At 43.5% G+C, this 25,169-nt stretch overlaps 1 pseudogene across 1 annotated transcript in view; it reads right to left on the bottom strand.

The window, feature by feature from the left end:
- Positions 1 to 11,306: 11,306 nt before the first annotated feature.
- LOC309853925 (leukocyte immunoglobulin-like receptor subfamily A member 6) overlaps positions 11,307 to 25,169 on the bottom strand; it is a 28,061-nt pseudogene continuing 14,198 nt past the window's right edge. Inside the window, exons 5-10 of the transcript XR_014316606.1 lie at positions 15,899 to 15,979; positions 15,643 to 15,678; positions 15,188 to 15,475; positions 14,731 to 15,025; positions 13,621 to 13,920; positions 11,307 to 11,650 (exon numbers count right to left, since the gene is read on the bottom strand). The product of XR_014316606.1 is annotated as a leukocyte immunoglobulin-like receptor subfamily A member 6 (transcript). The remainder of the gene's footprint in view (positions 11,651 to 13,620; positions 13,921 to 14,730; positions 15,026 to 15,187; positions 15,476 to 15,642; positions 15,679 to 15,898; positions 15,980 to 25,169) is intronic.

Here is a 25,169-nt window from a genome sequence, read left to right as displayed (position 1 = left end):
TAGCAGGTACCTCTGAGTTGGATTCCCACTGTAGGATGACTTTCAGAAAAATATCCTAAGCCAACAAGGGATAATAATCCTAGCATAGTCAGTGGTGAAAATAATGGTGATTGATATTATGAAGTGAATGGAAAAGCATGAATGAGCACTGGATCACCATCTCACATGGAATGTATTTGTAAAGAGACAGACAGAATGATGTCATACCCAGAGGGGATAATAATCAGGCATTTGAATTCAAGGTTTACAAAGAGAGCCAAAGTCTATAACACAGAAGTAGATTAAAAAAAAAAAAGTGGTTGAAGATGGCGGGGAAGTAGGAGGTGGCGCCGTTTCAACCTGTACCCTAAAGTAAGCTGATTACCCACCAAAGTACTCCAATCGCCCGTGAAATCAGCCTGAGAGAATTATACACGTCTGGATTTCTATGGGGGCAGAAGATGCCACTGGGCAGGTAAAGCAGAGTGGGAATGTCAGACTGATATCAGAAGATAAAGAAAAGAGGGAGGGAGCCACCAGATGCAACCCACTGGAGAGTGCCCTGTGTCTGGGACCCAATACGAGAGTGCCCTGTGTCTGGGGACCAGCATTAACTTGGAGTCTGGTTGAAAGCACTCTGAAAGAGAAAAGGATCAGGGGGATCCTTTTCAGGGGAATCGGGGCAGTTAGGGAGAGGGGCTTAAGTCCCCAGATCCTGGACAGCCACCCCTAGTGCTGAGCCAGAGAGAGTGCAGTGGAGAAACCAGGTCTTGGTCCCTGAGCCGCCAGTGCACCTGAGAGCGCATGGGGTCCAGCTCCCGTGAGGGGCTGGGAGCCTCGCCAGCCAGCCGGTAGAAGCACAGACTTTTTGCAGTCCCCACATATGCGCCATGCTGTGCTATCAGAGCCTGAGTCCCCACACCCTCCCGTGAGAGAGGTGCGTGCAGGCCCAGCCCCACACTCTTGGACCGGAAAGACCAGGCACTCCCAGCCCGGTCCAGCAGGAAAATCTCTGTGTGCAATTGCTGCTTGGAACCTCTCTGGCAGTCTGGAGCAGCCCAGACAGCTGCTGCTGTTGTGGTTTTGGGTACAAGCAGGAGTTCCTGCATCCCCTGGGACCGAGACTAGGAATGTGCTCTGCCAGCAGCCAAAGGGGAACTTAAATGCTTTGTAGCACCTAGAGAGGAATAGACTGAGGCTTCTCTCTGAGAGGGAGGTCAGGGAGCAGTTTGCTTTCCTCTAAACCTCCAAAAACCATTAAAAACTGTCAAGGCGAGAGAAAAAAAACCACCCCCCCCCTCAAAAAACCTGAACAAACAAACATAAAAACCTCCGAGAATGAAAGCCTGAAAAACCAGTTTCCTCAAAGCCCACCCCCTTGAGGGGGGCGGGAGGAGTTAACTCAGGGAACATTGCCTGAAAACCCATGTGGCAGGCCCCTCCCCAGAAAACCAACCAGGAAAAATAAAAAGAAAAAAAAAAGACGACAAGAAAACAACCACCACCACTTCATAGATACAAGTTTTATTTTTAATTTGTTCTCACTATTCTGGTTCATTTTTTTATATAGATAATTTTTTTTAACCAATTTACCATCACAGTGAGATATTCAGTACGTCAAATTCCATAATAACCTTTTAACCTGAACTTTTTGATACATACCCATGTTTTTCTTTTGCTTTTCTATTTTTTAAGTTTTTTAAAATTTTAGTTTAGTTTAGTTTATTCTTTTTTAATTTTTATTTTTTAATATTCATATAGAGTTAAACTACAAGGTAATCCCCTTTCCCCATCAATGCTACACCCATAGATAAACCAATTTTTAATCCCCCTTTATCTTAGGAAAGTTGAGTCCTTTAACAAAGATATCAGGATACATCCAGGAAGAATCAAAATAACCTTCCTCATCCACACTGAGAATTTATAACCACTCTCCCATCTTTTACTTCTGCCAGTGTTTCTGTGTATTTGTGTTTGTCCTGGTAGTATATAAATCTTATACTTGGGGTTCTTTATGACGAGGTTCTTTTTTTTTTTTGCATATATATATATATTATATTATATATTTTCTTTCTCTTGTCATCTACTTTGATCAGTCTTTTTGTTTGTCTGTTTTTGTTTGTATACATTATAAATCTTACCTTGGGGCCCATTTGGGCTGAGCCTTCTCTTTTATTCCCCCCCCTTTTTTCTTTTTCTTTTCTTTTTTCTCTCTTTCTTTTTTCTTTCATTTGAGTGGGGACTCCTTACTGCTCAGAAGTGTTCCAGGGTGCACCTTGACTGCATCATGGTCGATATATCCAGCTATATCTGTTCAGCCATCTCTCACCAAAATGACTAGGACGGGGAATGCCCAACAGAAGAAAAATTCAGAGGATGGGCCTTCTGCAACAGAGCTAATGGCTATCAACATAGACAATATGTCAGAAAGGGAATTCAGGCTAACAATTATTCAGGCAATAGCTAGGTTGGAGAAAGCCATGGATGACCAAGCGGAATTGATTAGGGCAAAAGTGAAAGCCACCAGGGATGATGTTCACAATGCTCTCAATGAGTTCCAGTCTAATCTAAATTCTCTAAAATCTAGGGTAACTGAGACAGAAGATAGAATTAGTGATCTGGAGGACAAACAGATAGAGAGAACGGTTCAGGAGGAAGCCTGGAACAAACAGCTTGGAAGCCACAAAAACAGAATCAGGGAAAGAAATGATGCCATGAAACGTTACAACGTCAGAATTATTGGAATCCCTGAAGGGAAGGAGAAAGAAAGAAGTCTAGAAGATATAGTGGAACAAGTTCTCCATGAAAATTTTCCCAATATCGCTAATGGAACCAACGTTCATGTACTAGAGGCAGAACGGTCTCCCCTTAAGATTATAGATTCTCGAAATTCCTCGAGACACCTGATAGCAAGAATGAAGAATTATAATTGTAGGCAGGCCCTCTTGAAGGCAGCTAGGACAAAGAAGCTCCTTACCTACAGAGGAAAGCCCATCAGAATAACAGACCTGTCCACAGAAACCTGGCAAGCCAGAAAGTTCTGACAAGATATATTCAGGGCACTAAATGAGAAGAACATGCAGCCAAGAATACTTTATCCAGCAAGACTGACATTCAAAATGGATGGAGAGATAAAGAGTATCCAAGACTGGCAAGGCTTAAAAGAGTATGTGACCACCAAGCTGACACTGCAGGAAATATTAAGGGGGGTTCTATAAAAGAGGAAAAATCCTAAGAATATCATTGAACAGAAATATAGAGACAATGTACAGAAAGAAAGACTTCAAAGGTAACACGATGTCAATAAAAACGTATCTATCAATAATCACTCTCAATGTGAATGGCCAGAATGTGCCCATAAAATGACACAGGGTTCCAGATTGGATAAAACAACAGGACCCATCCATATGTTGTCTGCAAGAGACCCATTTTGAACCTAAGGATACACCCAGACTGAAAGTGAAGGGATGGAGAAGTATCTTTCATGCCATTGGGCCTCAAAAGAAGGCTGGGCTAGCGATTCTCATATCAGATAAATTAGATTTTAAACTGAAGACTGTAGTCAGAGATACAGAAGGACACTACATCATTCTTAAAGGGACTATCCACCAAGATGATCTAACTATTGTAAATATCTATGCCCCCAATATGGGAGCAGCCAATTACATAAGAAAACTATTTATCAAGATAAAGAGTCATATTGATATGAATACATTAATAGTAGGGGATCTTAACACACCTTTCTCAGTAATAGACAGATCACCCAAGCAGAAAATCAATAAAGAAACAAGAGCATTGAATGACACATTGGACCAGATGGACCTCATAGATATATACCGAACATTCCACCCTAAAACAACAGAATACTCATTCTTCTCAAGTGCACATGGAACCTTCTCCAGAATAGACCATATACTGGGTCACAAACCAGGACTCAACCAATACCAAAAGACTGAGATTATTCCCTGCATATTCTCAGATCACAATGCTTTGAAATTGGAGCTCAATCACAAGGAAAAGTTCTGAAGGAACTCAAACACCTGGAAGCAAAAGACCACCTTGCTTAAGAATGCCTGAATCAACCAGGAGATCAAAGAAGAACTGAAACAATTCATGGAAACCAATGAGAATGAAGACACTTTGGTCCAAAACCTATGGGATACAGCAAAGGCGGTCCTAAGGGGGAAATACATAGCCATTCAAGCCTCCCTCAAAAAATTTGAAAAATCCAGAATACACCAGCTGTCTCTACACCTTAAAGAACTGGAGAATCAAAAACAAATCAAACCAACTCCACACATAAGAAGGGAAATCATCAAGATTAGAGCAGAGATCAATGAGGTAGAAACCAGAGATACAGTAGAATGAATCAATGAAACCAGAAGCTGGTTTTTTGAAAGAATCAATAAACCATTGGCCACACTAATCCAAAAGAAAAGAGAGAAAGCTCAAATTAATAACATTATGAATGAAAAGGGAGAGATCACAACTAACACCAGGGAAATAGAAAGAATCATCAGAAGTTACTATCAACAGTTATATGCCAATAAGCTAAGCAACCTAGATGAAATGGATGCATTCCTGGAAAACTATATACTCCCAAAATTGAACAGGAAGAAATGACAACCGGAATAGACTGATATCTAGTAATGAGATTGAAGCAGTGATCAAAAACCTACCCCAAAGATACAGATGTAGTGAAAAGAAGGGCCATCTGTACCCTAATGTTTATAGCAGCAATGGCCACAGTTGCCAAACTGTGGAAAGAACCAAGCTGCCCTTCAACGGACGAATGGATAAGGAAGATGTGGTCCATATACACTATGGAGTATTATGCCTCCATCAGAAAGGATGAATAACCAACTTTTGTAGCAACATGGACTGGACTGGAAGAGATTATGCTGAGTGAAATAAGTCAAGCAGAGAGAGTCAATTATCATATGGTTTCACTTATTTGTGGAGCATAACAAATAGCATGGAGGACAAGGGGAGTTAGAGAGAAGGGAGTTGAGGGAAATTGGAAAGGGGAGTTAGAGAGGAGAAGGGAGTTGGGGGAAATTGGAAGGGGAGGTGGACCATGAGAGACCATGAAAGACTATGGACTCTGAAAAACAATCTGAGGGGTTTGAAGGGGCGGGGGGTGGGAGGTCGGGGTACCAGGTGGTGGGTATTATAGATGGCATGGATTGCATGGAGCACTGTGTGTGGTGCAAAAACAATGAATACCGTTATGCTGAAAATTTAAAAAAATGAGTAAAGTCTCTAAACAAACAAACAAACAAACAAACAAACAAAACCTCCCAAAAAACAAGAGCCCAGGACCTGATGGATTCCCTGGGGAATTCTACCAAATTTTCAAAGAAGAAATAACACCTATTCTCCTGAAGCTGTTTCAAAAAATTGAAGCAGAATGGAAACTTCCAGACTCTTTCTCTGAAGCCCGTATTACCCTGATCCCCAAACCAGGCAAAGACCCTGCAAAAAGGAGAATTTCAGACCAATACCACTGATGAATATGGATGCTAAGATTCTCAACAAGATCCTAGCAAACAGGATCCAACATCACATTAAAAAGATTATCTACCATGACCAGGTGGGATTCATCCCTGGGTTACAAGGACGGTTCAACATGCGCAAATCAATCAATGTGATAGAACAAATTAATATGAGAAGAGAGAAGAACCACATGGTCCTCTCAATTGATGCAGAAAAAGCATTTGACAAAATCCAGCATCTGTTCCTGATTAAAATGCTTCAAAATATAGGGATAGAGGGAATATTCCTGAACTTCATAAAATCTATTTATGAAAGACCCACAGCAAATATCATCCTCAATGGGAAAAAGCTCACAGCCTTCCCGTTGAGATCAGGAACAAGACAAGGATGCCCACTCACCACTCTTGTTCAACATAGTATTAGAAGTCCTAGCAACAGCAATCAGACAACAAAGAGAAATAAAAGGTATCTAGATTGGCAATGAAGAAGTCAAACTTTCTCTCTTCACCAGTGATATGATTCTTTATATGGAAAACCCAAAAGACTCCAACCCCAAACTACTAGAACTCATACAGCAATTCAGTAACGTGGCAGGATACAAAGTCAATGTGCAGAAATCAGTGGCTTTCTTATACACTAACAATGAAAATACAGAAAGGGAAATTAGAGAATCAATTCCATTTACTATAGCACCAAGAACCATAAGATACCTGGGAATAAACCTAACCAAAGAGGTAAAGGATATGTACTCAAGGAACTACAGAAATTGAAAGCTTACATGAAAGAAATTGAAGAAGACACAAAAATATGGACCACATGTTCTTTATCCATGCTTCTGTTGAAGGGCATCTTGGCTCTTTCCACAGTTTGGCTATTTGTGGATATTGCTGCTATGAACATTGCGGGTGCATATAGTCCTTCTTTTCACTGCATCTGTCTCTTTGGGGTCAATACCCAGTAGTGCCATTGCTGTGTTATAAGGTTGCTCTATTTTTAATTTTTTTGAGGAACCTCTACCCTGTTTCCAAAAGTGGCTGTATGAATTTGCCTTCCCACCAATGGCTTAGGAGGGTTCCCCTTTCTCCACAACTTCTCCAATATTTGTTGTTTTTTGCCTTGTCAATTTTGGCCTTTCTTTTATTTTTAAATTTATTTTTTATTTATTTTCAGCATAACAGTATTCATTATTTTTGCACCACACCCAGTGCTCCATGCAATCCGTGCCCTCTATAATACCCACCACCTGGTACTCCAACCTCCCACCCCTCACCACGTCAGAACCCTCAGATTGTTTTTCAGAGTCCATAGTCTCTCATAGTTCACCTCCCCTTCCAATTTCCCCCAACTCCCTTCTCCTAACTCCCCATGTCCTCCATGCTATTAGTTATGCTCCACAAATAAGTGAAACCATATGATAATTGACTCTCTCTGCTTGACTTATTTCACTCAGCATATTCTCTTCCAGTCCAGTCCATGTTGCAAAAAAAGTTGGGTATTTGTCCTTTCTGATGGAGGCATAATACTCCATAGTGTATATGGACCACATCTTCCTTATCCATTCATCTGTTGAAGGGCATCTTGGTTCTTTCCATAGTTTGGCGAACGTGGCCATTGCTGCTATAAACATTGGGGTACAGATGGCCCTTCTTTTCACCACATCTGTATCTTTGGGGCAAATACCCAGGAGTGCAATTGCAGGGTCATAGGGAAGCTCTATTTTTAATTTCTTGAGGAATCTCCACACTGTTCTCCAAAGAGGCTGCACCAACTTGCATTCCCACCAACAGTGGAAGAGGGTTCCCCTTTCTCCACATCCACTCCAACACATGTTGTCTCCTGTCTTGCTAATTTTGGCCATTCTAACTGGTGTAAGGTGATATCTCAATGTGGTTTTAATTTGAATCTCCCTGATGGCTAGTGATGATGAACATTTTTTCATGTGTCTGATAGCCATTTGTATGTCTTCATGGGAGAAGTGTCTGTTCAAATCTTCTGCCCATTTTTTGATATGATTATCTCTTTTGTGTGTGTTGAGTTTGAGGAGTTCTTTATAGATCCTGGATATCAACTTTTTGTCTGTACTGTCATTTGCAAATATCTTCTCCCATTCCGTGGGTTGCCTCTTTGTTTTGTTGACTGTTTTCTTTGTTGTGCAGAAGCTTTTTATCTTAATGAAGTTCTAAAGTTCCTTTTTACTTTTGTTTCCCTTGCTTTTGGAGACCTGTCTTGAAAGTTGTTGTGGTCAATGTCAAAGAGCTTACTGTCTATATTCTCCTCCCGGATTTTGATGGATTCCTGTCTCACATTGAGGTCATTCATCCATTTTGAGTTTATCTTTGTGTATGGTATAAGAAAATAGTCGTTTCACTCTTCTGCATGTGGCTGTCCAATTTTCCCAGCACCATTTATTGAAGAGACCATCTTTTTTCCACTGGATATTTTTTTCTGCTTCGTCAAAGATTAGTTGACTGTAGAGCTGAGCTATGGTTTTCAAAAAGAATGAAAACAGGCTATTTCCAGAGCTGCAAATTCTTAGCTATTTTCCGCCTTTACATCAATGAAAGGAACACTGCATGGTGACATCCAATTAGAAAAGCAAATAATCCTTAATGAAGAAAGCATGTTAGATAGTGCGAAGAAGCAGCAAAAAAAAGTTGCTTTGTAAGGTTATATTTCCATACTTACACGTATGCATATATATTTAAGAAAGCTGATTTAAACTATTAGCTGAATGCAAATATTTTGAAACTTGTGGGTGACAGAAATAGAGCTTTTGGGGAAAAAAGTAAGAAGCAAGAGCTCAGCTAATGTTTAATTGTGCTCTTTCCTTACTAAAGTGGAGGGTGGACTTAAAAATTATTTGAAACAGTTGTGTCTGGGTGGCTCAGTCACTTAAGCCACCAACTCAAGATTTCGGCTCAGGTTATGATCTCAGTGTATGGGGATCCAGCCCTGTTATGGGCTCCATATTCAGTGCAGAGTTGGCTTTGAGATTCTCTCTCTCCTTCTCCCTCTGTACCATACCCCTGAACTTCCTCTCTCTCAAAAATTTTTCAAAGTTATAAATGACAATTCCTAGGAAGACAATGCAGGTACGACTTAAATTTAGAAACACAATGCATAACTTTCAAGATCATTAGTGTAATTGTAGAAAATAAATAAATCTTATTTTCAGGTATCGATTTAATTTGATTTTTAAAACTTGAAGTCTAATTAACACAGTGTTGTATTAGTGCCAGGTGTACAATAGAATGGCTCAATGGTTCTACCCAGCACTCAGCCTTCATCAGAGTAGGTGAAATCTTCATCCTCTTCATGCATGTGCCCTCTGGCAACCACCAGTCTCCCTATATATGTAAGAGCCTGGGAATTTTGTTTTGTTTCTCTCTTGTTTATCTTTGTTTGTTTGGAAAAAACATTAATCTTCATCAAACAAGAAGTCTGAAAAGTCAGGGGTACCTGAGTGCCTCAGTCGTTAAGTATCTGCCTTTGGCTTCGGTCATGATCCCAGGGTCCAAGTCTTGAGCCCCGCATCAGGCTCTCTGCAGTGCTTCTCCCTCTCTGACTCCCTCTGCTTGTGTTCCCTCTCTCGCTGTGTCTCCCTCTGTCAAATAAATAATAAAATCTTAAAAAAAAAAAAAAGAAGTCTGGAAAGTCAGGAGGAAACTAAGGGAATGTAGGGCATCTTCACACGTGGGGAGAAAAGGACATCCTGTACACCGCCTGTGAGAATTTAAACCAGTGGCGCCATGATGGAAAAACAGTATGGTGTTTCATCAAAAAATTAACACTAGAACTGCTGGATGTTCCATCAGTGTCACTTCGAGTATGTATGAAAAGAAAGGAAACGGGATCTTGAAGAGGTGTCCACACTCCTATCTTCAGTGCAGCTTTATTCACAATAGCCAAGATATGGAAACAACCATATCCATCAATGGCCAACAATGGATGAATGGATAAAGAATATGTTGTATATATACATATGAGTATTATTCAGTCACAAGAAAGAAGGAAGTCTTGCTGTTTGCAACAACAAGGATGGACCTTGAGGGCATTATACTGAATGAAATAAATCAGACATAGAAAGACAAATACAGGATGATTTAATTATGTGTGGAATCTACAGAAGTCATCCTCGTAGAAGCAGACACAAGGAATGGTAGAATGGTGATGAGCAGGGACAGGGTGCGTGAGGGAAGCAGGGAAATGGTGGCCAAAGACTACCAATTTTTAGTTTAAGGTGACTAAGTTCTGGAGATGTCATGCACAGCATTGTGATGATAGTTAATACTACTGTAGTAAGTCTGAGAAAGTTGCTTATAGAACAGATCTTCAGTGTTCTCACCACACACACACAAAAAGGTAATTATGTGACGTGAGGAGGTGTTAGTTAAAGACATGGCGGCAATCACCTTGCAGTGTCTGTCAATCAGCACTTTACACCTTAAATTTACATGTTTATAAGGTGTGTTTTCACTCCACAGCAGCTCCCTTCCATTTCTGCCAGACCTGGGTCTTCAAGCTTAAGTGAGTGTGTAGTTGGCAGCAAACGGTTGGGTGTTGCTTCTTTTTTATCCATTCAGGTACCCTTACGTGTTTTGATAATCCGTTTATACTGAAAGTGGATATTGTTATGTGAAGACTCACCATTGCCATCTGATTTGTTGTTTTCTAGCTTCTTTGTTTCTTTCTGACTCTCGTGAGGGGGTAACAGGGCCAGAGAGAAGAGAGTCACAAGATGTCATATATGAGGAATTTGATGTAGAAATTCTACAGGAAAGGGGAACCACTCCTTCCTCATGTGCTTCCTCCAACTGCCCCTCATTGGGGACCAAGATGAGGCCTGAGGAGGTTGAATCCTACCTCTGAAGTGGCCTCCATATCTTTTCAGATGACTTTCAGCCCAGGTCAGATTCACGGGGAAGGACGAGGTCTGAAAGTCACATAAACCGATTTTAAATCCTTAATTGCATACCCTCTGGTCCTTAAGTATTTGTTGAGAGACCCACCTCTCACTTGGGACATGGCTCATTCTTTGGTCAGACTCAGGTGAGGGTCAACGGGTAGATGGGGAAGATGTTTTGAGTGGACCTCAATGCCAACATGTGAAGTATTGGCTACGTTCATTCAAGAACGACTTTGGCTGATACTCAAGATCTAGAGAAAATCGAGGCTCCCTCCATCCCACTCGAGGTGGAAGTGACCAGAACCTCAAAGTTGGAAGGACACACATATGCACATCGGTGGGTATTCTCGGCAGGTGTGCTGCATTTGGCTCCTCCTCACGTGGGAGAGACCACTGTAATCATGACTTGCTAACTCTGCATTCAGTGTATTCCCACAGACGGCTTCAAGGTGGCCACAGAGCGAGTATTTTCACCAAAGAAATCAATAAAGGCCTTAAATCAGGACTTTGGCAAAAATGGCATTTTCTTAAAGCCAGTTGACCCACAGCTTGTGGTTCTCACTTCACACACCAAGTGATGATCATTCAAGTGATGATACCACTGGAGAAACAGTATCGTTTATCATGTGATTAAGAGGGAATGTCTTGTGGGTCTAGATTCTTCTTTTACAGAATGATTTTCAATGTATTTTTTCCAAACTGGACTTGCTGTGCATCCATCCGTTCAGTATTTAAAACAGAATCTGTGTTCTGAGCTGAAGAGTACACACAACAGGGAATCGAGGAAAAAGCATTCCATGAAACTGGACCAGAGAAAAAGGGTGGAGCCAGAGCTACTGGGGGGATTAACCTCAAGTCATAGGGTTGAGAAAAGAAGGAAGCTAGTCCAGAAAGTTTCAAGGAAAAGCCACATTGGAAAGCGATGGGGAGAGAAATCACCACAATTTAATTGCCAAAGATGCACCATAGCCCCGACCCAGACATTTCCCTGCACCCGAACCATGTTAACACCCAGAATATTCTCAGTAGAATGTTTCCCCAACTTATGTACAGATATTCTTCCAGAAAGTCTTGGTATCATCCATTCCGTTTTCAAAGTTCTACCTCACTGTCCATCTTCTCGCTTTCTTGTGGATGTCCCAGCTGCATATTGGGGTCTACTCTGACGGTGCCGAGCTTGAAAGAGCAGCACCCCGAGAACCATCAGGATCAAGGCAGAGATCCCCAACCGGATGAGATTCTCCACTGTGTAATCTTGGCTGTTTGACCCTAGAGACCATGGACAAAGAGCTTGTGGTGGTCAGAACGTGTTGACATGACCCTGGCATCCTACACGTCTACCTTCCTGCATTTATTGACAGAATGTGTCCCTGTGAGCCCACCACATAACTCAGAATTCCTCCTTATTCATCCATTCTGAAGGCTTGTTTTATGGTTCTCTGAGGGCACCAGCTACACCTGAGAGGCAAAAAACAGAGCCTGTGGTTGGGGAGACCTAGAAATACTTAAGTAATCTCGTTTCTCTTCTCCAGGGAGTGCCTGAAACTTGCTAATACCATCTCAGTCCCTTAAGTGAGTATCTCTAGTGTCTCACCTTGCATTTAATTAGGAGGCAATAATAAATATGGGAAGCTTCATTTTTATCCTGAGGGCCAGGAATATGGAGGAGTGAAAAGCAGGGTCCACCTTTTCATTCCCGTACATCTGCCAACTCCTTCTGGTCCCTGAGTTGGGATTATATATTTCTATATCACTTTCCATCTTTATCTATACATGTGTCCTTTTTTGAAAATAACATGTGATCTGACAAACACTGGCTGTTATCCACAACAAATAAATCATTGAACATTACCCCAAACACTAATAATGTTCTTATATGTTGGCTAACAGATCTTAATAAAAATAAACGTTGGATCATATAGCACACATCAGGCATTTTTCTATGAGCAAGGATTTCCATAATTCACATCACTGCTAATCATTCACTCAATGTGTTGTCTAAATATGAAGGCAGATGAGAAAAAGAAAAAGAAAAAGAAAAACAATCTACATAATCAAAGATAAAAGAAGATGGACACTGAGATGGACACATGGACGAACATGCAGAGATCTATCTTGGAATATCAAGGAATACCAGGTAACTCTAGGACTGGAGAGGGAATGCTAGACTTGGATTCTTATGGAAGATATTTTGGAGTTTGGCCTGATCTGGCTGACATCTTGGGCAGTCTATCTCTCCTTCCTTTCACTATCATGCCAAGAGTTACTGATGGAGAAAGGGCATGTTTAGAGTACAGAAGTCCCAAGAAAGAGGAATTCCTGAAACATCTTCCAGAGAACTCACTGGTACCAATTTTCCAATCTGGTTTAGCCTTTTGAAATCGAGGATAGATTCAACCTTTGGTAACTGGGAGGACTGTCTCAGATATGAATGGAATTTTGTCAGTGCCTCAGTCAAGAGTGGCTGATCCAACTCAGCTCGAGATATGAATTCCAGGGTCTCCCCAGACCCCTGACCTGAAGATGAGAGTCACCCTTTACTATGCTCTCTACCTACGGTGGACCTTGTTCCACACGTGCCGTGATAGTCTGACTTTTTACACATCAGCACCAAAGACAGAGACAGCCAGCTCTTCCCTGCACTTGACCTGGGCTACTTAGACTTTTCCACTCCCACTACCACCCAGTGCGCCCCCATGATCTCAATATTTCTGGAGACACAGGGCTACTCTCTTCAAATTCCCCCAACCCCATCTCCAGGTCTGGCGGGAACAATCCCTCTATAGATATTTGAATTGCGGAGGATCAACTTAGTTCAGCCTAGGACTGGAGAGGCGTGAATCCTCTAGGTTAAGAGGACTCTGTTCCTAGCAGACATGAAGATTGTCTGTGGGGTGAGGGTGTGTAGACAACAAATCCTGCTTGGAAGAAGGGGGTGCTGTGGGGCTGTGCTGGGTCTTCTGTCCCACTCAGCCCTACTGCCCATAGTCACAGCTTGTCTTTTTATACTCTTTTGTCTCCTCCCTGCAGTCACCTAGTCCTGTCTCTGTCCCTCTGGTCAGGGTAAGACATGGAGAGGGCATGGCCCTGTCCGTCTTTTCATTCCCCACAGAGAGGGGTAACCCAGTGGCTGAGTTCCTTGTTGTTCACTCCTTCCCCTCCCAGCCCAGAGCTCTCCAGATGCAGGATTGTGACTCAAGCATCAAAGCCCTCAGTGGACATGGGTGTGGGCTCCTCACCTGAGACTAGGAGATCCAGGGGGTCACTGGGCTATGACAACAGGTAGGGGTTGTTGCTATGTGAGCTGTAGCACCAGTAGGTGCCCTCAAAGTCTGAGGTCACGGGACCCAGTGTAAAGTTGACCTGATGAGGTTTTGCTGTGTCCTGCAGACGAAGGACCTGGGGAGGAGCGAGGGACCCCTCCTTGGAGAGGTGGAAGGTATCAAACCACAACTCCGAGCAACACTGCAGGGTCACATTCTCTCCCCAGGACACTGAGGCCCCTGGCTGGGTCGAGAGGGACGGTTTCTCATATATTCCTGGGGGAGAGGAAGGTCATGAAATGTAAAGAGCCACCCCCACACACATGCCTTTGACCCTAGGCTGGGGGGCCACCATCCTCTCTCCAGGGACTCTGTGTGGGACCCCCTCTCAGTACCTCCCATCTCCTTGAGTGGGTCCTTTATATCCATGGCCGTCACTGTCCCTTTCTCAGTCCCTGTCTCTAGACTATATACCCACCTCAGCCTGTGCTCCTGGCCCTCTCCCTGGACCCTATCACCCAGGGGCATCTGTGGTCCCAGACCCTGAGCAGACAGTTAGGACTTGGGTCTGGGGGGCTCCTCACCAGTGATCAGGATGCACAGAGGGGCACTGGGTGCCAACCAGGTAGATAAGAGCTTGTGCTCACAGTAGCATCGATTCCGGCCCCCGTGAATGTGGCTAAGAGGGCCTAGAGGGAAGTTGGGGCTGGGTTTGCCCTTCTAGACACTGGGGAGCTCTGAGCTCCTCATCCTTGGTCAGAGCGAATCTGTCAGAACTGGTCTCTGAGAGACACTGGAGGGTCAGGCTGTCTCTAGACAGGGAGCCCGGCTGGGCTGAGAGGGAGGGTTCCTTGTAGACACCGGGACAGCAGGGGACCGTGGTACTGGGGACGCACTCCCCATATTGGCCCAGGGCCTGCAGTGAGGCTCTCATGGGCCCCTCCCACATTCTTTCACTGGTCATTCTGGCCCCGGAATGACAGTGTCACTCACCCCCCCTTCAACCCCAGGGTTCCACTGGGCATATGGCTTAGGTCAGTCATCTGGGCCCAGGAGGTAGGTGGGGTGAGGCAGGGGCCCCCTCACCTGTGACCTGAAGGTGCAGAGGGTCACTAGGCTGTGACCACAAATACGGGTATGACTCAGGAGAAACGTAGCATCTGTAGGTCCCTGCATGGGAGGTGTTCATGGGGCCCACTTGGAGGAACCCCTGCCCCCTCTCACGATGGAACGTCCACTCCAGGTGTTGGGGCACATTAGCTCTCATTCAGCAGATGGAATGACCCCCGTGGCCACAATGAGCTACAGGAGAGTGACACGTTCCCTCCCAAGGCCACCAAAGGGCCTGGGTTTGCTGAGAGGGAGGGTGCCTCATGCTGTCCTGAGGGAGAAGGAGGGAGCTGGTTACAGGTGCCATCACCCCACGGATCTCATGCATCCCACGTACTGTGGGCTGTGAACAAGGGGTCCCCCTGAAGCCACAGACCATTCCCTTCTGCCTGGAGAAGGGGCCCAGGGGGAGGGGGCCAGCTCCTGCCCTTACCTGTCATCACCAGGGTTAGGTCATCACTCAGCTGTGACCGGCTCTCCCCGCTCTGATATGCACACCGGTATCGCCCTACATTGTGTGAGCTCATGGATTTAATAGAGAAACCGGCCTTGTTGCTGGAATCCCATGAGGTCTCCAAGGTCTCCAAGGACTCAGAGACTTTCTCTTTATATAGATAGTAGCCGTCAGCCTGCAGAGACACCTGGCACCAGATTGTCACACGGCTCCCCTTGGTGACTATGTGGCTGGGATCAGCCCAGATGGAGGGTTTGGGGAGGGTCCCTGGAAAGGAATCAGATGGGGGGTTGCAAGGGGTCCCTTCTCCTCTCAGTTTCCCACCTGTCACCCCAAGACCCCTCCCACATGAGTCACTATTAGCTCTGACCCTCTGTGACCCCGGCTGCTTAAGGGGTGGTTGGTGGAGACAGGAGATCTGGGGGAACACTCACCCATCTGTGCCTCATCCCACAGGCCCCAGCATAGCCCTGGAAGAGAGTTCCTGTGAGTGCCTCCCATACCCACATGTAGCTGCTCCAGTTCTGGTCTGGGCCTCTGGGTGCTGGGGTCACATCTGCGGCTGAGCATGTGCTTCCCCCAGATGTTCTGCTCCTACTGATCCTCTCCAGTCCTGAGGTCTCCCAGGGACCAATACCTGGGGGCAGGAAGGGGGGCAACCCCTTCCCTCTTCTTTTCTAGAAAGCTCACCGAGGCAGAGAAGAGCAGTGAGGGTCGGGGTCCTGGTGCTGCCTCCCATGTTCCCCAGCGGTGCAGACAGCTTATAATGTCCTCAGTGTGTGCTGGATGGACAGATGCATGGAGTGTGGTACAACCCAGGCCCCGTGTTCCTCATCACAGGTCCTAGAGGGATGGCCTCACAGGAAGGGGAAGAGCCCCTGCCAGGGCCTCTCTCTGCTTTCCCTGAAGGGTGACCCGAGAGCAGCGGGTCCTGGGACCTTTTAGACCTGACCAAGTCTCCACAGACCCCACTCTCTCTGTTTCCTCCCCAACAAGCCCAAGTCTAGAGAGAGACACTGGTTCCAGGACTCAAACTGGGGGAGGTAGGGCAGAGCCAAGGAATCAGCCCCATTTCAGTTCCATTTCTGCCCTGTCTCACACAGAAGCTGTGTGACGTGGGCTGAGACACTTCCCTTTTCTGGGTTTCTGTCAAGGCAAATTTTTATCCTTCCTCCCACCACGCTGGCAGTTAGCCCCTGTTCAGTGAGCAGTGGCCACATCCGGTCATGGTGCCAGGCACTGGGGACTCATTGGTGAGAGGACAGTCTCGTTCCTTTCCTGGATGCATGGGACTGTGACAGTGACAGCAGACAATACAAACCCTTGAGAAAGCGAAATCAGGTGATAGTTTGGTAAACCATAGAGGAAGAGAGAAACCGAGGACAGAGAGGCTCAGAGCCAGGTGACATCTCACAAGCTTAGTCACAGTTGGTGGGGACCCTCCGGGATAGAGAGTCCAACACAAGACAGGGTGAGCTCAAGTGTGCTGAGTGGTGTCATCCTTGCCCAAGGTGCTGAACTCTCCTGGTACTGCGTCCTCAGGGAGTGGGGAACCGCTCCCACACCCACATGTGTTCCTGGATTTTACCTTCAGGAGCAGGAACATTGTCAGTAGGGTAACGTGTGAACAGATTGCTGTTGTGAGGAGATCACCGCTAGGGAGGCCGTGTTCTGTGGAGGAGGGTATGGTACCCAGCAGCGATGACACCCTCATCTTCGTTGGCTGGCTGCCTGATGAGCTGAATGCCATTCTAAGTGGTGTTTGTGGTTTCTTGTGAGCTTCTTACAGAATCCCAGGAACACAAATACATTCACAGTTGGTAGGAAGAGTCAGCGATGGTTCTTTTTTTGTTTTCATGGCCTAGGAGGTTTGGAAGGAGTCTGCTCTGTTGAGATTATCTCCCCTGTCACATTCCCAGAAGACACACATGTGGTTATGACTCTGTGTGTGTGTGTGTGTGTGTGTGTGTGTGTGCGCGTGTGTCTGTGTGTGTGTGTGTGTAGAGGGGAGGTGGTAAACTGGGATGAGCTTGCTTGTGGGGAGGAGCTGGAGAGGGTAGCTCAGCCTGGTTGTCAGCCCGTGGAGGGTAAGATGTAGAGACTGGGTGTCACTGGAGTAAGGTAGAGACAGATGGGCAGGTTTTGTTCAGGGGAGAGGCAGTGATGAGGAGGTACAGAGCTATGAGAGTAAGACAGTTCCTCAGGGAGTCAGGACCTGGAGGAGAAGCAAGAAAGGAAGGCTGATGTGGTGGCTCTAACAGGACATCTCCAGTCTTCCACTGATCCTGATTGTGGTGTGGACAGGTAATGGAAGGAGGGCTCAGGGAAAGAACTGTGTGGAGATGTCATCCTGTTCATTTGACAGGAAGGTGTTGGGGCTATCCAGTATGGATGACCCCAGAGAAGGCTGGGAAACATGTTTCTAGACTAAACTGACTCACTGAGGGAACCACCACTTGGCTCTGGACTTGGGGTTACGTTTGTTTTCTTCACACACTGTCTCTCTATTACGTTCTGTTTCTGGGACAGCACTACCTTCTCTCCAGCAAAACCCAAGTCATTCCTGCCTCTGCATGTCCTCTTGTCCCCCAGGCATTAGCTCTTCTAGAATCTGTCTCCATGCTTTGTGCAAACTACTAGCTGGACACAGCTAATGCTTGTTAATCCATTGTCAGCTGGTGGACATTTGATTGCCACCACCTTTTGTCCCTTGTGAGTCCTTGGATGAACTCACTTGCATAGTGTCTCCTCAGTTACATGGATGCAATTCTCCTTCATGTCTGCTTTTCATTATGGTAATAAGAGAGCTTAACACAAGATCTACCCTCTTTACAGATTTGTCAGGACCCTTTTGTTCGCTTTAGGCGCGGGGTTGTATGGGATCTCCAGAACTGTCTATCTTGCGAACTACAACTTATGCCCAGAAGTGGAATTTCTTGGTGACACATGCTTCTGGGTTCAAGTTTTTAAGGATCTGGAATCTCTTAATTTCATGGGCCTGTGTGCTCCTGGCCCTCCCATGACTGGTAGCACACTGTAACTATTAACCTCCCATCTGGAGTCCTCAACACTCAGTCTTGTGAGTTCGCTGAAACTGGGCCTAGAGAAATAGAAGTAATCATTTCACATAAAATGTAAGGAAACCTGGGTAAACTTTAGTGCTCTCAGAGTGGCATTAATGGGTTCTATGTTGATTTGTATTGGTTTGTCACATCAGTTCTGCACGTTCCTCACCATGAGGGACCTCACGGTGGGACCCTGAAGTTGCGTATGAAGGGAGGAGTTTCAGCAGAGATACTGGCCAACACCAGGATCCAGCATTTTGTACACGGGTTTCTCAGAGGCAGCACAGACAGGCCATCTGGTGGAAGTTGAGGGATGCTCAGAGGGTGTGGGGGCATCTCCTGGATTATCCCTTTCAGGCTGCAACTTTTGATGCCAATTTGTGATCCATTCAAACAGCCTCCATTATTTGAACTGAAAGAAGGAGACCCTCGTGTTCCTCAAGGTTTATGGTGATTGCAAGGGAGGAAAATGGGAAAATGTGTTCACTGAAATTGGAACCAGAGGATGGCAGTGTATGGCAATGTGGACTGAAGTCTGCCATGCAGGTGTCAGCTGGTTGGGGGAAGATGAGAGCCAGTGAAGACAACTCAAAAGTGGTTGGAAAGGGGAGTCCATAATTCAAAGGCAGAAGAGGGCATGCATTGTCCCTACACTGGGAACCATGATTCCTCTCCCTCCTCACAATGACCTGCAGACAGTTCACAAGGCACATACCCCACATGCTCTTCCAGAACCTCTGGGCACACAAGATGTACTTCCCAAGGCTCCACTATTCTGATTGTGGCATTGTTCTCTCTTGTTTTTGCCTCCTGGCTGCATCTTGGGCTCTTCTCTCACTGTACCAAGTCTGAAAGAGGAGAATCCCGAGGACCACTAGGATCACAGCAGCCATGTCCATGAGGATGAGATTCTCCACTGTGTACTCTGGGAGTTGGGTGGGCAGGAATTAAGGTAGAGAGGTCACAGAGGTCAGAGCAGATGAAAATCACCCAGGATCCTGAATGTCCACCCAGGGCACCTGCTTCCCCTTGACAGGGCTTAACCATCCATGCCATCCCCATACTATCCACTACTCCCCAGTGTTGGTGTCTTCTTTGCTTTGTGATGGGCAGATGGTATCAGTCACTTCTGAGAACCATAAAAGTATGGGGGAAAATGAGGTGTTGATGGGACTCAAACTTGTCCTCTGGGCTCTGTGGTCTTGTACCTGCCCCATTTCTTGTGATATAACTAATACAGAGTCCCTAATGGACACTTTCTCTGCTACTGAAGGATCACCTCTGTTCTCATTGGATTCTTTCTATGTCCTCATGTTTTATGAATTGAGGCTTTGCTTCTGGGTCCCATTGGCATAGAGTCTTCCTATATCCCCTAGCTCAGAAATTCAGTATGTAAAATTGTCTCTCAATATAGAAATACTTGAGCTATTTAATTTCTGTGTTCATTCTGATCATGTAAGCTACCTCTTTTGGATAGGGGAACTTGCTTTTTTCAATAATTCAGGACCCAGTGTTCAAGAATGAGAGGTTGGCCATAAATATAATGAAGAGGCATATTCATATTTATGTACATATGAATTAATATATATAGATATGAATATATTGAGAGAGAGAGAGAATTCAATGCCTACCATATAAGTGTGTTAGTTATTTGAAGTATCTAGGTAGGATATCACCATCACCACCATCATCTCCATCATCACCATCACCATCCTCATCATCACTACCATCATCAGCATCATTGCTGTCCTCCTCCTCCTCATCTCTCTCTATCTCTGTCAGTCACAGAGAGCTCTGGAAACTACCAAAAGATTTCAAGGAAGAACAGCAATTTTTGATTTTTATCTTCAAAGGCATCCCCTCTCACCCCAAGCCCTTAAGGAACAGAGAAAATCAGTGTTGTTATAAAACTGGTGAATATTAGATAATTAGAAAATTAGATAATTCTGCAAACCTATTTTAACCTGTTTTCACATAAAAAAACAAAAAAAGTATAGATTAATTCTAATTATTAATCTCCCAATAAAAATTTCAAATAATCTTATACAATTCAGAACATATGAATGAAGAATAAACATCATTCGGTTGGTTAATATCCAAATGTGTAATACCAAGAAGGCTTTTAAATGTATCTCACTAGTGCTATAAAATTTGAATAAGTCAGGAAATGTACAAGCCCTGGAAATGTTCTATTCCTAATTTGTACTAAGAAAAGCATAATTCTTTTTCCTAATAAATCTTGAATGTAACAGAGAAATGACCTGAAAAAGACAGGTCAGTATTGCTATATACATAAAAATACAGATTTTTAGCATGTGTGTTTGATGTACAATAATTAAATCATTTTGGCTATTAATTAAGATGTTTTCCTAAAGCAACACTTAGATTCATGTTAACATCATACTTTGGTGTCATTATCATAAGGCATTTGCTGCAAATAACACTGGTACACAATCTGGAAATAAAGAGGTAACTTTCTTTTTTTTTTGAGATTGATATAATGATTATCAATAAATCAAGGAGATCAGTTGTAAAGCACCAAAGGTGGAGTTTCTGTACCATTAATAGAATATAAAATTAATATAACCAAACCAATATCACTGTTATATATACTTAGCTATTATTTAGAAAGTATAAAGAAATAGGGGAGGAGCAAGATGGTGGAGGAGTAGGAGATCTAAATATTGGGTCCCAGGAGTCAAGCCAGATAGCTATCGAACCTTCTGAATACCTACAAACTCAACAGTAGATCAAAGAGAAGAGCAGCAATTCTAGGAACAGAAAAGCGACCACTTTCTGCAAGGTAGGACATGCCAGGAAGTGAATCTGAGGTGAGAGGAAGATACACTGCAGGGAACCGAGCAGCGGAGCACAAAATCCAAACTTGTAGAAGTCTGTTCCACTGAGGGACGTTGCTCCAGAGGTTAAACAGGGTGTGGGGTGGGTGGAGTCCTTGCGAGGACAGTGTGGCTCAGGACCCGTGGGGTCACAAAAAGACCTGTGGTGTCTGAGTGTGGCAGAGCCCCCAGGTATTGGAGGGGAGAAACCTGTGGCAGAGACCGAGCTGAGGAGGGGTGCTCAGCTTGGGATTACCTTAAACCATGATCTTCAAGCAGGCACCCCACATGTGGCAGATCCAGGGAGACCCCTCCTTCTTCGGGGAGGAGCAGCACAGGAATGAGTAGCAGGAAACAGCTGGGTTTGGAGACCATAGAGGGCTGTGCCCCAGAGATAGAAATGCTTGGTCACAGGCTGGGTGAGCTTCAAGCCTGGCCAGGCTGGAGACCAGGGAGATGGGAGGGATTGATGGCTTTTCTCCATGGGCACAGTGAGAAGAGGGGCCAACTCTCACCTCCTCTGGGCTGGAGATTGGGAGGCTGCCATTTTCATTCCTGTCCTCCAGAGCTCTAAGGAAAGTGTTCAGAGAACAAAAGCTCTGAAAAATGAACCCAAGCAGATTGCTTAGCCTGGTTGTTGGCAAGGGCAGTGCAACTCTGCATTGGGCAAAGACATTTGAGAATCACCACAGCAGGCCCCTCCCACAGAAGATCAGCAAGGACACCCAGCCAAGACCGAGTTCACTGATGAATGAGAACTGTGGAACTATGAAGCTAGGGGAAAACAACAAAGAATTCATGGCTTTTCTCCCTTGATTCTTTAGTCTTTCAAAGTTAAATTTTTGTAATTTTATTTTTTTCTTATTCTATTTTTAAAAAATTTCCTCTTTCCTCTTTTAACTATTTTATTTTATAATAGTTCTTTAAAAACCATTTAAAAATTTCATTGTTATAGTCATGTTCTATCCCTTCATTGTATGTATTTTTTGTATACACATAGATTTATCTTTCTTTAAAATTTTGGGATAGAGTTTCTTCCAACAGATCAAAATATACCCTAAATTTAGAACATGGCTTTGTTGTAGCCTCCAGTCTCTTTCCTCTTTTTTTTCCCCCTTTTCCAACAAATTTCTTATCTTATTAATTCTTTTTTTAGACTCTTTTAAAATTTTCATCTTTCTAGTCATATTCCATCCCTTCATTGTGCTTATTTTTGTATATGTGCAAGTTTTTTTTTTTTCTTTAATATTCTGGGAAGCAGTTTCTTCTAACAGACCAAAATACACCCAAAATCAAGTGTGTGGCTCTGTTCTATTCACCAGTCTACACACACACACACACACACACACACACACGCACGTTTTTTTCCCCCTCCTTTCCTCTCCCCCTGGCTTTTGAGTCTCTTCTGATTTGGTTAGTGTATGCTTTTCTGGGGGTGCTTGCTACCCCCTTAGCATTTTGTTCTCTCATTCATCTATTATTCTCTGGATAAAATGACAAATTGGAAAAATTCATCTAAAAAAAAAATAAAGAAAGAACAAGATGCAGTACCAATGGCTAGGGACCTAATCCATACAGACAGTAGTAAGATGTTAGAACTAGAGTTCAGAATGATAATTATCAAGGTGCTAGCTTCTTTAAAAAGCAAGGAAGATACTAGAGAATTCCTTTCTGGAGAAATAAAATCTCTTTCTGGAGAAATAAAAGAACTAAAATATAACCACGTTGAAATTTTAAAAGCTATTCATGAAATACAATAAAAAATGGATGCTCTTACTGCTAGGATGAATGAAGCAGAAGAGAGAATTGGTGATATAGAAGACCAAATGATGGAAAATAAAGAAGCTGAGAAAAGGAGAGATAAACATCTACTAGACCATAAGGGGAGAATTCAAGAGATAAGTGATACCATAAGGTGAAACAATATTAGAATAATCGGGATCAAAGAAGAAGAAGAAAGAGAGAAAGGCAGAAGGTATATTGGAGCAAATTACAGCAGAGAATTTTCCTAGTTTGGCAATGGGAACAAGCATCTAAATCCAGAAGGCACAGAGAACCCCCTCAAAATCAATAAAAATAGGTTAACTCACCATCATCTAACAATAGGATAACTTACAAGTCTCAGTGACAAAGAGAAAATCCTGAAAGCAGCTCTGGACAAGAGGTCTGTAACATACAATGATAGAAATAATAGATTGGCAGAACACCTACCCATAGAGACCAGACAGGTCAGAAAGGATGGACATGATATAATCAGAGCAGTATACAGGACAAAATGCAGCCAAGAATACTATATCTGGCTAGATTTTCACTGAAAATGGGAGAAGAAATAAAAAGCTTCAGGACAAACAAAAACTAAAAGAATTTGCAAACACCAAACCAGCTCTATAGGAAATATTGAAAGGGGTCCTCTAAGCAAAGAGAGATCCTAAAAGTAACAGACCAGAAAGGAACAGAGACAATATACAGTAGCAGTCACCATACAGGAAAAACAATGGCACTAAATTCATGTCCTTCAATAGGTACCTTGAATGTAAATGGGCTAAATGCCCAATCAAAAGACACGGGATATCAATGGATTTAAAAAAAGACCCTCAATATGCTGTCTGTAAGAAATTCAGTTTAGACCCAAAGACACCTCCAGATTTAAAGTGAGGGCATGATAAACAATTTACCATGCTAATGGACATCAAAAGAAAGCTGGGGTGGCAATCCTTCTATCAGATAAATTAGATTTTTAATCAAAAGACTATAATAAGGGATGAGGAAGGACACTGCATCATACTTAAAGGACCTCTCCAACAAGAAGATCTAACAATTTTAAATATCTATGCTCCTAACATAGGAGCAGCCAATTATATAAACCAATTTTAACAAAATTAAAGAAATACAACAACAATAATACAATAAGAGTAGGGGACTTTAAAACCCCCTCACTGAAATGGACAGATCACCCAAGCAAAAGATCAACAAGGAAATAAAGGCTTTATATAAATGACACACTGGGCCAGATGGACAACACAGATATGTTTAGAACATCCCATCTCAGAGCAACAGAATACACAATTCTTCTCTAGTGCACATGGAACATTCTCCAGAACAGATCATATCCTGGGTCACAAATCATGTCTGAACTGGTACCAAAAGACTGGGATCATTCCCTGCATATTTTCAGACCACAATGCTTTGAAACTAGAACTCAGCCACAAGATTAAAGTTGGAAAGAACTCAAATATGTAGATGGTAAAGAGCATCCTACTAAAGAATGAGTGGGTCAACCAGAAAATTAAGGAAGAATTAAGAAAAATCATGGAAACAAATGAAAATGAAAACACAGCTATTCAAAATCTTTGGGACACAGCAAAGGTGGTCCTGAGAAGAAAGTGTATAGCAATACAAGCCTTTCACAAGAAACAAGAAAGGTCTCAAGTACACAACCTAACCCCACACCTAAAGGAGCTGGGGACAGAACAGCAATGAGAGCCTATATCCAGCAGGAAAAGAGAAATAATAAAGATCAGAGCAGAAATCAATGAAAAATAAACTAAAAGAACAGTAGAACAATTCAACAAAACTAGGAGTTGGTTCTTTGAAAGAATTAATAAGATTGATAAACCCCTGGCCAGACTTATCAAAAAGAAAAGAGAAAGGACCCAAATTAATAAAATCATGAATAAAAGAGGAGAGATCACCACCAACACCAAAGAAACACAAACAACTATAAGAACATATTATGAGCACCTATATGCCAGCAAATTTGACAATCTGGAAGAAATGGATGCATTCCTAGAGACATATAAACTCCCAAATCTGAACGAGGAAGAAATAGAAAACATGATCAGACCCCTAACCAGTAAGGAGATTGAAGCAGTCACCAAAAGTCTCCCAAGAAACAAGAGCCTAGGGTCAGACACTTCCAAGGGGGATTCTACCAAACATTTTAAGAAGAATTAATACCTATTCTCCTGAAATTGTTCCAAAAAATAGAAATGGAAGGTAAAATTCCAACCTCATTTTAAAAGGCCAGGATTACCTTGAGCCCAAATTCAGACAAAGACT

This window comes from Mustela nivalis, assembly GCF_964662115.1.
Source record: "Mustela nivalis genome assembly, chromosome: 18".
Classification (NCBI taxonomy): Eukaryota; Metazoa; Chordata; class Mammalia; order Carnivora; family Mustelidae; genus Mustela; species Mustela nivalis.
This window is presented reverse-complemented; position numbering and strand designations above follow the sequence as displayed.